At 39.5% G+C, this 12,706-nt stretch overlaps 1 long non-coding RNA gene across 1 annotated transcript in view; it reads right to left on the bottom strand.

Annotated features, from left to right (window-relative positions):
• LOC117063389 overlaps window positions 1-12,706 on the bottom strand; it is an 86,223-nt gene that overhangs the window by 49,424 nt on the left and 24,093 nt on the right. The window lies entirely within an intron of this gene.

Below are 12,706 nucleotides of genomic sequence, written 5' to 3'. Positions count from 1 at the left end.
ACCCCATTCGCTCCCACACATGCACACCTGGAAACAGTAGTCCAAGAGAAACATCAACCCTGGGTGAAATGATCAAGTGATTACATCATTGCCCTTCTGTGATCGCGCACACACACCGCTAAGCAGGCATGCGTACATCCATGTGCTCACCCTCTGTGGGACCCAGCCGCTCCCCACAGATGGCATTTTATGTGCTGTGTCTTTCTCCATCAAATGGAGACTCTCCTGTCTCATTTTCCTCAGGGCCTGCCTGGGGATATATCCGCTCCACCACCACTTAGCCTAAGCCTGCACTTGTCTCTCCCTCTTCTCACACCAAATCTCGCCCCTTACCCTACCCCTCAGTGGATATGTTCATTAAAAACAAGTAAAAGGAGTCCACAAACTTCTCACCCAAGGTAGTTATTTTATACTAAAAATTATCTTCTCTTTAGGTGTCAATGTGCTAATAACCATAGAGTCTCCAGATACACTCTATTAATCCCACTATTTCTCCTGAGGACCCTTTGACTTTGAGATCTTGCTGGCAGGGGGCACCTGTGTGTTGAAAGGAATCAGACTAGGCCCTGGGGTAACAGAAGTTAAAATGGGTACCCATAACTTAAAAACGTATCTCTGCTTATCAGATATTGCCCAGCACACAGCACAGGGTACCTTGGGAAAAGGTACTTAGTAGGTATCTTTTGTAGGAAGGAGGGGTTCTAGAGCAAGGTAGAGAGCAATGGTATTCCGTCCTGACTGCATATAATATTCACAAGGGAGCCATGTAGGTATCTGTGTGTGTGTGTGTGTGTGTGTGTGTGTGTGTACACAAAGCACCAGGGAATGGACCTGGATATATATTAATCATTTAAAAATATAAAAATCATTCTTATGCTCTGGGATGAAGCCTGGACATAATTTGGGGAGTTTTGTTTTGCTTTTTCTTTTTTAATTCCTTTGGTGATTCTAAGATACCGTTGCGATTAAGAAGTGCTGCTAAAAGCCTTCTCAAAACACAGTTCCAAGACCAGTAGTATCACCATAACCTAGAAGCTGGTGAGAAACGCAGATCCTCAGTTCGCACCCCAGACAGAGTGAATCAGGAACTCTGGAGGCGAGGCCCAGTAATCTGTGTTTCCACAAGCCCTCCAGATGATTCTGATGCACACTAAAGCCTGACAACCAATGAGGGTTGTTTGGTCTATATGGTGCTGCTATACCACCCACAGAGCTAAAATAATATGCATATTTTAAAAGAACTATAAATAAGCTGCAAACAGATAAGGCTATGCCCACAAAGCCTAAAATATTTACTAGATGGCCCCTTACAGAAAAAAGATTCCATTCTAGACTAGAGGGTCATATGGTGGGGGACCCTGTTATCCTACCAGACAATGGCAGTATGAGAGTACTGAGAAGTTTTGTGAATTAGTAAGAGACAGGAGAATGTATGGAAAGAGAATAGGAAGGTGTCCAGAGTAGAGAGAGGGAAAGATATTTTTTTCTTATTCATATAAAACCAGACTTGTTTAAAGGATTTGCTAAAATCACTGGAGGTCAAAGCAAGATTGCCCTCTTTTAGTAGATGTGTATTATTTATAAGCATCAAGCAAACAAGTATGGAGGATCTGTCTTTAATATGGCTTACGTGAGCCATAGCAGTTTTCCAGGTAGAAGCTGAAGCAGACTGGTTCCATTTTTAGTCCACTTCCAGCAGCCCTACCTCTACCCAAAGCTGTTTGTGTGTAGGTTTGCTTTCCCTAGGAGCCCTTCAGTGCCTTGAAGACAGAAAATATAAGTTTTATTTTTGTGGTAGGTTGAGCCTGAAGCAGAGTGATAGGCATAGAGTAGCTGCTTACATATGTACATTTCAGTCACTGTTTGTTTAAAAATTCTCAAGCGTGGTTCTCTGTAGGAAATAGTGCCAACTCTTCAAGTATGTGCTAGGTTAGATATGTGGGGAAACTACACCAATTATAGGGTAGGGAGGAGGCTAAAAAGTATATAATAAAGGCTACGAGGCATCCCAAATGGTGAACATTATATTTTACTTATTGTTAAAAGAAATAATGCCCATCTTTGATACAACAGGGTAACCATTCATAAACTGGGATCAATCTTTATCCATTCAAAATAAAGTTAGTAAAGCTTATTGCTGGTTAATGTTAGTGCTATTTGTTCACCTAAAAATGGATCACCTCCCTGCTCATCATTCTTAGTAAGGTATGCAAACTAAATGTATACATGTGGATTTCCATTTTAAAGACTAGACTTATAGCATCCATTTTGATTGAATGATACTATTTCCAGGCCTGGATCCCAGCCATTACTAATACTACTTGGCTGTGGTGGGGCTAAAATGAATTCTATTAAAAGAGAAAATCCTAAGTAACAGATATGTTCACAAGTTACTCTCCATTTAGCATTCAATCTGTTTAAAAATATGTGATTCTTTTAATCCAGAATTAATGCAAAATTACTGCATTTCAGTACCGCATTGTGTGCTTTAATAAACTAAAATTTTTGCCAAAAACCTCATATTGTAATTTTTGGAAAAGGCAATCATTTGGGGCTTAGGTCGTCTCTCTCTGACAATGAAAAAAAAAAGTTATTGATTCACAAACAAATATTTGTTTCCTCAAACTTATTCCTACCTCATGTTTCAAGGCCACTTCAAGTCATTCAGACACCTCACTTGCCATTAAATTAAGAACAGATGTAGCAACACCAGCATGATCTACTAGAGTGAAACCTTGTGCACTAGTCAGCTCGGGCTGCCATAACTAAATACCATAGACTGGGTGGTTTAAACAACAGAAGTTATTGTCTCACAGGTCTGCAGGCTGAATCCAAGACAAGGGTACCAGCAATGGCTGGTTCTGGGGAGGGACACCTTCCTGGTTTGTGGAGGGCGACCTCCTCACTGTGACCTCACAGATGAGAGGGACAGAGAGAGTCTAGATCTTTTTTTTTTTTTTTTTGGTGGAGTTTTGCTCTTGTTACCCAGGCTGGAGTGCAGTGGCGCAATCTTGGCTCACTGCAACCTCCGCCTTCCAGGTTCAAGTGATTCTCTTGCCTTTGCCCCAAGTAGCCAGGATTACAGGTGCCCGCCACCAGACCAAGCTAATTTTTTGCATTTTTAGTGGAGACAGGGTTTCACCATGTTGACCAGGCTGGTCTCACACTTTTGACCTCAGGTAATCCACCCACCTCAGCCTCCCAAAGTGCTGGGATTACAGGTGTAAGCCACTGTGCCTGGCCTCTAAGTCTCTTCTTATAAGAATACTAATCCAGTCCAATCACAGCTCCACCCTTATGACCTCATTCAACCTTCATTATTTTTGTGAAGGTTCTACCTCCAAATATAGTCACACTGTGGGGCCAGAGCTTCAACACACAAGTATGGAGGGGTGGGCACAATTCAGTCAACAGCACCCTGATTTTTAAAGATGTAAAAATTCAACCTTGCTCAAGTATAGAGTACCTGGTTAAATCCCGTGGAAAGCAATTAGCCTATGAAGTCTCATTTACATCCGTGATTGTAAAAACACAAACTTGATTTGAGTCTTTAGCACAGTAATAAAAAAAGACTTAAAAATAACGGTATCCCTTTATGAAAATAATATGAATGTATGAAAGTATAGTTGAGGCTACCTAGGAGGTTGAGATGCTTGAAATGCTAAAACATAACATAGTTAAGATGCCACTAAAGTGTAAAAGTTCACCAATAAAGATAGCAAAGACCATAATTTTATTAAAGTCCCACAAAACAAATACAATATAAAATTATTGCTCTAAATAATTTGATCAAATGCTTTTGATTAAATGCTTTTTTTTTTTCCTTTGACAGAGTCTTGCTCTGTTGCCCAGGCTGGAGTGCAGTGGTGTGATCCGGTTCACAGCCACCTCCGCCTCCAGGGTTCAAGCGATTCTCCTGACTCAGCCTCCCAAGTAGCCGGGATCACAGGTATGTACCCCCATGCCTGGCTAATTTTTGTATATTTAGTAGAGACAGAGTGTCACTATGTTGGCCAGGCTGACCTCAAACTCCTGACCTCAGGTGATCCACCCGCTTCAGCCTCCCAAAGTGCTAGGACTACAGACATGAGCCAACACACTCAGTCTGATCAAACTCTTTTGATCAAATGCTTTTACCTATGCTAATCATGATGTTTTGCTGCATGTTTGCACCCCATTTTCCCAAGGAAGAGGCAAATTACAAAAAAATAAAATTAAAAATATGGCAGAAAGTAAGATGTACCTTAAAAAAATACAAAATATGCCTCGAGGTCAATACAGATCCAGGCCTCTATTTCAAACTCTCTTATCAGTCACCATCTACTCCTAGGTATCTGTAACCACTAGTATCACACTAATATTCCTATGGATATTAGTTTGATGAATGTTTTTAAAGGCCATGGTTGCCCCCCGGGGGTGCATATTACTAAGATAAGGGTCTCCCTAGCTGGGACATACAGCCAACTACTCCTATAATCAGGCCTACTTAGCATGTTGGGCCTTCCCTGGCTGCCTCCTGATGGTCCTGTCAACACCTACCCAGTTCCCATACTGGACTGGCTCCTTAGTATAGTTCAGCTGAACAGTAATGAAATTCTAGGTTGAAAGATTTCCTTGCTTTGGCCCTCCTGCCCAAAATCAACCCCAAAGGACCAGATTAAATCTATCCCCATTCAAGAAAATCAGCAATTAAAGCAGACAAGACAGATCAACTGCATGTCCCACTTTGTGTTTCTGGAAAAACATCCAACATCCTTACAATATATCCCCCTTCAATGAAGCTAGCTTAAATTCCTTTCTCTTTTCTACAACCAAATAACTCCCAAGGCAATAAAGGATTCAAGATGGAATTGTGGTCAACAGGCTGGACTACCTTGGAAAAGTCTAGAAGAAAGTATTATAAGAAAATGTATAGATATCTAAGTTTATCAGAACAGAAACCAGTCAAGAAATAGAACCTCTATGTGATAATTACACTGGGCAAAAAAAAAAAAAAGGAGGCAAGTGTGGAATTGGAGAGGCAACCCAGGCAATAGCAGGGAGATACTACTACCTATGGGTTTGAAGAACCAGAGGGAGAAGATAGGGCTAATAGAACACAAGAGTTAGGACTGCCCATGAGGATGTGGGATTATAGAGAGTGGTGCTGCCTAGCAAAGCTAGAAGCATAGTTGATACAACTATAGTTAGAAACCCATCCAAAACAGGAAGGTTAGGGGTGAGAGAAATTCCCTGGCTTCTACCCTCTTGCTGTCCTTCTACTTCCTGCCTCTTTTTCCCACTGGCCAAACCCAGCCGGAAGTTGATTGGATAAGAAGCTAGAGAAATGCAGGTGTCAGGAGTCAATATTATACTATACAGGGCAAAGGGAGGGAAATGGATCAGAGAGCAAATAAATTGCCCAATAATCCACCAGTCTCTGATACTGGTTGCTAGATCTATATCAGTAAGCCTGGTAGGTCAAGACTATTCAAACATGGTCTGCTTTAGTGACGATTGGTTCTACTGCCCAATATAATGAAAATAATATCTTAGTCTGGCACAAAGGTCAGGCAGGTTTGCTTGCACACCATAGTGAAAGATGTGGATTCTTTAAGCCTGGAATTCCTGAGCTATGTGACAAACCCACTTAGAACACAGCATCCACCTAGGCTGCTCACCATTACAGAGCAGACTTGTGTGGCAAGCGAACTAGCATGAGTGGGAAGCTCGGGCTGCTCCATATGCCGTGAGTCCTCAGTCTCTGGCCCGGGGACCTTTTGTCTTTTGCCAGCATCCATGAAACTAAAGTAGGCTAACTTGTTAGCTTGCAAGGAAGATAAAACCTCAGACCCTTCATGTTTCTTGAAACTAGGATCATGGCACCAGGGCAAAGCGAGAGGTGCCTTGGGCGAACAACGTAAGGAGGAATTTGCTCAAGATCCTGCAAGGGCCTTCTCTACGGGCTCCTCTCTTCCCTCGCTCCAGTCCTGGCCTTGCTTGACTCCTTGGGTATTAAGGATTATATTACTCATTTTATAGATGAATATTGTAGACAAAGTTTTAGCCCAAGATCTGCCTCCATCCAAATCACATTTTACCATGTGTGTATATGTTCCTGAATAACGTATTTATAGGTATGGAGGACCTGAAGTGGTGATGGCACCAGAGATTATTAAAGAAAAACAGAATTGTCTGATAGGAAAAATACACCAAGCTTTTGAACAGTTGAGTAGAAACTGGACAGCATCATCTCTGATACCATTTTGACTTTGGAGTTCCGGATGCACAGTTCGCCTTGCATCACAAACAAATCATAGTGCACGCACTGGTCTGTGCTGCACTGCAACATTAACATATTACCTGGCCTTCACACAGAAGACAGCAGAACTCCCTTTGGAGTTTTCATCACTGAAGAGACAGCCAAGAGATATAGAAAATTTGTTGCTATGAAAGAATAACTCAGTGTGAACTAAAATGCTTTGCAGACCATGAAGGAAACTGGCAGGGCTGTAAACACTAATGGACCTTGTAAACAGTGGTTTCAGACATTATATCCAACCACTGTGGCAGATGAGTCACATTTTTTTTTTTATTTAGTGTCAGATGCAAGCACAAGAAAAAAACATCCCTGGAAGCTTCATTGAAAGCTAATGATAAATTTTATGGAATATAAAAGGAAAGGGGATGTCAGGGAGAGTTAAAATGATATTTTCATTCAGATCACTTGAAGTTAAAAAATCCTTGCTTAAAAGAGGTGCTTAACTCCTTATTAGAAAGGTTAATTTGGGAACATTTAAATGAAAAACTTGAATTCCATTAATAGACATTAAGGAACGATGGAATCTGAAGTTGTTCCATTTGATAATATAGACGGATGGGAGTAATGAGGGCAGACAAGGTCAAATTGATACATTAAAGTGAACGTTATATCTTGGAAAATTAAAATACTATAAGTCTTTAAGTCAAGTCGAGAGCTCCTAAATTCCCAGCATTTGAATGGTGAAAATTATCCTACATTTAATTTTGATTGGATGACATTATCAGGCATAAAGAAGGCAAGTTCCATATGCAATGAATACAATCATTCACATATATATAAATATATATGTGTGATTCTTTGTATACAGAGATACATACATGTAGCACTACCTAATATTCTAGAAAGAAAGCTGCTTATTTTGTGTGTTCTGGGACCCAGTGCCTTTACTGAGATCTCCAGGTAAAATCCTTTCGGGCCAAATTGCATCTGTAACAAGCCAAAGGTATCTATAAAATTACCCAGAGGGGTTCTTCAACTTAGAGTTTTTGAATCTATAAAAGGCTTCATGGAGAAGTACTGAGCTAATATGATAAAAGACTTATATTCTATTTTACTAATCAGTTAATGTATGTACTGACACTGAATTAGTTAATTCAGTTATATAACCTGCAGTTACTTAACACCTCTTAGCTTCAGTTTTCTCCTGAGGAGCATAATGGAAAAACACATACCTTAATGTTAATGTGAATTTAATGAAATAATGCAAGCAAAGTGCTTGGCATGCACCTAGTTTTTTAAAGTGTTAGCTATTATTGTTATCATGCACATTATAGAAAATATACTTTCTCCTCACAGAGGATTGGTGAAAACCGTGAGCCATGTATGATGCTAAGGATCTGAGCTATAGTTCTTCTCTTTGGATCTCTGGGGTTTGCTTACCATCTTCTAAGTCCCCCACAATGTTCTTATTCTGCCCTTCAAGGGGAGGGAAGGGGTCAAATGCCTCCCAGCATCAGGACTGAGAAGTCTCAGATGTTATCTGCAATATCTCAAAAGTTCACATTTCAATATCCGAGTCTTTGTATACCATGGTAAATGATCTTCAAACTCTCCTCCAAAGTGCTCTTCTGAATGCCTGCCAAGGATTACTCATGTCCCAGAAAGTGGCTTCTTTCTCAACGTGTGCATACCGCAGCTTCCTGTTCCTTTGGGAGGGCTCTAAGCCTGACACCCCTCAACGCTGCCAGGTCTGTGTCATTTGCTCTGCGTTGCGGCAGGGATGGAGGGAACCTGATTCCATAACACTTCTGGTTGGAGGAATCACCTCTGAGTTTGGTCATCACCAAAAAGAATCCCCTATTGTGTGGTAAGTAAGCTATGATGCCACCTGCTTAGCTCCATTGAACATCAACCCGCCTGGTTACAGCAGCCACGAGACCTTGCTTTGTATGAACTGCATTCCTGATACCTTGTGTACTGCAGAACGGAAACACTCTAGAAGGGTTATTATTACACACAATGGCACCCCCTTCCCACTTTCCCCTTCAAAACAGCAAATATTTATATAACACTTTGGCTCTAAGTGTTATATAATGCCAGCTACTATATTATATTTATATAATACCAGCTATTGTTCTAAGCACTTTACATGTAACAATTCACTCAGTACTCAACAGCAACACTGTGAGATGGAAACAAGAATTATCTCCATTGTACAGGTTAGGAATGTTAGGCACAGAGGGGTTAAATAGATTGCCCATAGACATGGCTAGTAAGCTGCAGAGCAGGGCTTCTAGTGCTCTGCTGTCTTTCAGGTGGCATGATAAACCCAAGTTTATGTAACCATTATAAATAATTCTTAATATTGAGCATTCTCTAACTCTGAAATTGCAATCATCGACATATATAAATGTATATCCACAAGAAAAGAAGAACTACAAATTGTACACGAAACATTTTGGACACATTAGTGATAACTAACTGGAAATAAAGTCACTTGTCTTCTGGGAACTTCCCTAAAGCAAAAATAAATATAAGATGCAAAATATTACAAAACCAGACCTGCAGTCCATCTTATGCATTTTCTTTGCAGAAGTAGAAAATGCAGGATAAATATCTGTTTCATGAAACGCTCTTAGGAGAATTATAAGTACCTTTAGAAATAGTTCCCACATAAGTCAGCTCTGAATGTCTTGATTAATACTGCCATCTAATGCCCGATGGAGAAATCCAAATTTACTTTAGACTGAATGTGTCCTGGTGCTGTCCTCCAACATTACTAACAGAAATGGCAGCACAAATTGTATTATCAACTAGGATCCTATAACTATATCAATCATTGTGAGATAAACTTTAGAAAGTAACAAGAGACTGTGGCTCTTTAGCATTACCATCCAGCTTTAGGCGCCTTAGTTTCAGGGTATGGTGGCATGGTCATTACAAAAACTGATTTCATTATAACCTCCCGCCAGGTAGAAGACCAACATCACAAAATACTGTCAGTAAAACCCTACTGAAAAAATCAATATTTATTTTCCTTTCTATTTAAATCTCTTTAGATTTTTTTTTTTTTTTTCTCTCTCTGGCTTCTTCTTGAGAAGTGTACTGATAAAACATGTCTTCCCTTGGCCTGCAGAAAAATACCAAAACAAAATGCAGAAACTAAACAAAGTCTAAAGTGTGACAATAAGACCAGGTACTGTATGTATAAAGAAAAGTATAATCTATACTAGGCATGATTCACTCATGTCTCTAATCCCAGCTGCTTAGAAGGCTGAGGAGTGAGGATCACTTGAGCCCAGGAGTTTGAGGCTGCAGGTAGCTATGACAACACCATTGCACTTCAGCCTGGGAAACAGAGTGAGAACCCATCTCTTCAAAAAAAAAGAGAGAGAGAGAAAAAAGAATATGGTCTATTTCCACTTTTACATACATATATCAGTGTAAAGGCGTACATTGTTCTACTTTTATCTCTCTTGGATTATTTCTCAATACTTGATTGATAGTTATTTCCTGGTAACAAGAAGATTGGGTGACCCTTGGATCCTTTTAGCTAGGATATAAAAGATTAAAAGAAAAATTATTCCGATAATTTATATATTGGTAAGTTGAAGAACCTTGACTCTTCCTGAAAAGTTCCCATAGTTTTTACACGTTTATTTAATCTTTACTTAAATTTAAAACATTTTATAAACTATTACATTTTTATAATCTACATGTTAACTAATAGTCTCCTCTTAATGTGACTTCCCAAAATTACGTATTCAGCCGGTCGTGGTGGCTCACGCCTGTAATCCCACCACTTTGGGAGGCCGAGGCGGGTGGATCACCTGGGGTCAGGAGTTCGAGACCAGCCTAGCCAACATGATGAAACCCAGACCCTACTAAAAATACAAAAACTAGCCAGGCATGGTGGCAGGCACCTGTAATCCCAGCTACTCAGGAGGCTGAGGCATGAGAATCACTTGAACCTGGGAGGCAAATGTTACAATGAGCCAAGATGGCACCACTGCACTCCATCCTGGGGGATACAGCGAGACTCTGTCTCCAAAACAAAAAAAGAGAAAATAAAACAAAACAAAACTGATATATTCATTCTTGTCAACATGATTGAGCAAATTTTAGATAACTAGTGCTATAATAGCCACACATGTACTACGCCTAGAAGAATTCAATTCATGGCCTAAAGCTCATTTGATCTTTCAACTTCCCTAACTTCCCGAAAGTAAGAATGCTTTGGTCAGTACAACTAAACCACGAGTAGACCCCATTGGTTAATCAGTTTCACAAGGATAGTTCTCACATCATGAGTGGGCCTGAGACATGCCTCCAACCCATGTGGCATATGGAAAGACAACTTGAGCAGTGCACAGAACAAAATGTCAGGGCCAGAAAAGAGGATCCCTAAGTAAGAAATGAACTTGCCACGATTTATCCACCTAGCATCCTCCCTTCCCCATTGCCCTTAGATCTGCTTGCTTCGTCGCCTTTCTAAGGCTGACAAAATTAAAAAGTAGGATCACTGTTTAAAAAGGGCAGAAAATCATCCAGGGATAGATCTGTCCCTACATATTGACCAATTCCATCTTATGACATTTATGCATGTACTTAGACAAAATAGGAAAAGAGGCTATTTATGCAATTTCAAGCCAGTTTTTAAGAAAGAGTTGAATTATAGTTAAAAGTGATTCTGAAAACTGATAAAATACTGTCAAATTTGTAATGAATAGCTATTTTCACAATAGCAAATGATTTGAGTCCATTCAGCCTCTACTGTTCAAATCAGTTTGTTGCTGGCACAGCTGAAACCATTTGCTGGAGTATTTGGAATTGAATACAAAGAAAAATAAATAGCTTGACCTGACATTAATTAATATAATGTTGTTAGGAGCAATTTAGCTTGCTAGATGCAAAACCAAAATTTTTTAAGATTTAACCTTCTAGTATGAAGTACTTCTAAGCAATTTTCAGCAACTCCATACGGAATTCTTAAAATGCAGAACCAACATTATTATAATAATGGCTATGAACCAGGGACAGAAAAGAGGCAGACATTCATCCTGACAGAGATAAATAATGGCCAAAGTAAATTATTAGCTGGATACTTGTTATACATGAACTAAACCATCTCACTTATATTTATACACAAAGCACAATGTTCTGGAATCCATTCAAATGAACACAGTAGTAGTTACTAGGGAAAAATGATTTTGATTGTATCATCAAATTTAAAGCATTCACTTTAGGCACTGAGCACAGCCCTCAAGTGGGCCTTTTATCACAGGCTTAATGTGAAGAGTGCAAGAAAAAACTTGCTAGCTAATGTTTTTAGCATCTAAAGCTCTCTCCACTTTTTGGTGAGAATATCTAAAATACTTAGGAAAAAAAGTCAGCATTGCATTTCTAATTCAGCTTCAAAAATAATGTGGAAATATTGGGAAAAAAAAAAGAATGAAATGGCTGTGGTGGTGCTGGGGGGAAGCGCTTACTGGTTGTCTGCTGCCTGTTCAGGACAGTAAATGTCATTGGCCATAAGGGACTGTGAAGCCTCATCACTCTAGATTTCATGAAAGACAGAAACTAAAGTAGAGATAACTTGAAAAGTTCTGCTACCCTGAATCACTTACCACAAATTGAAACATACATTGGGGTTTTATGTTGAGTAATAATTGACCATGTTTTGAGAAAACTGCCTCTAATTTTGTTTTCCTGATTTTCTGTCAAAAAAAAAAAAAAAACAGAAATACCCATCCAACGATTAAAGTTGACCATTTTGTATAGTGATTTTTAATCTTTGTAATAGTAGTAGTTGTTGTTGTTACATATCCCTTTGAGAATCTGATGATCTCTCCAGAAAAATCCATGTACGTTCCCTTCAGTTCTGCATGTTTCAGAAGATGCATAGAAGTTTTATTCAATTTAAGAAGGTGATAATGTAGGTAGGAATAGGATGAGCAGGATAAAAAAGGAATGTGATAATGTACAACATGATGATGAAGAGCAATTCTGGAACCAGGTTTGGATGGTTCAGGGCCATCGAGCACAGCTCCACATAGAGGGAGGATAAAGAGAATGGTATCCTAGCTCTGATGGGGTTCAAATCCACCCCCACCATTCCTAAACTCCAGGAACTGTCAAGTTCTTAGTCTCCGTTTCTTCACCTGTATACTTATATCACCATTTTGAATATTAGAAAAAGTAATGCCTGCAAAACATTTTTAAATAAGAGGCGTGGCACATAGTAAACACATATAAAGATAAGCTGTTACCATTGTGCCCAAGTTGGAGCTAGTATAATATCATAGCATGACATGCCAAGTTATTTTTCTAATCCTTCATTACCGACTTCTTGGATATGTTTTCTACCTGGTTGTACCATGCACATGTTCACTATTCCCATACTTTGGAGTGTCCTCTTCTTATCCCTTTTCACACTGATAAGCTCCTACCCAGCATTTCATTTCC

The sequence above is a fragment of the Trachypithecus francoisi genome, unplaced genomic scaffold (genome assembly GCF_009764315.1).
Source record: "Trachypithecus francoisi isolate TF-2019V2 unplaced genomic scaffold, Tfra_2.0 Lachesis_group18, whole genome shotgun sequence".
Taxonomy (NCBI): domain Eukaryota; kingdom Metazoa; phylum Chordata; class Mammalia; order Primates; family Cercopithecidae; genus Trachypithecus; species Trachypithecus francoisi.
Note: the sequence above shows the minus strand (reverse complement) of the source record. Positions and strands in the feature narration are given on the sequence as shown.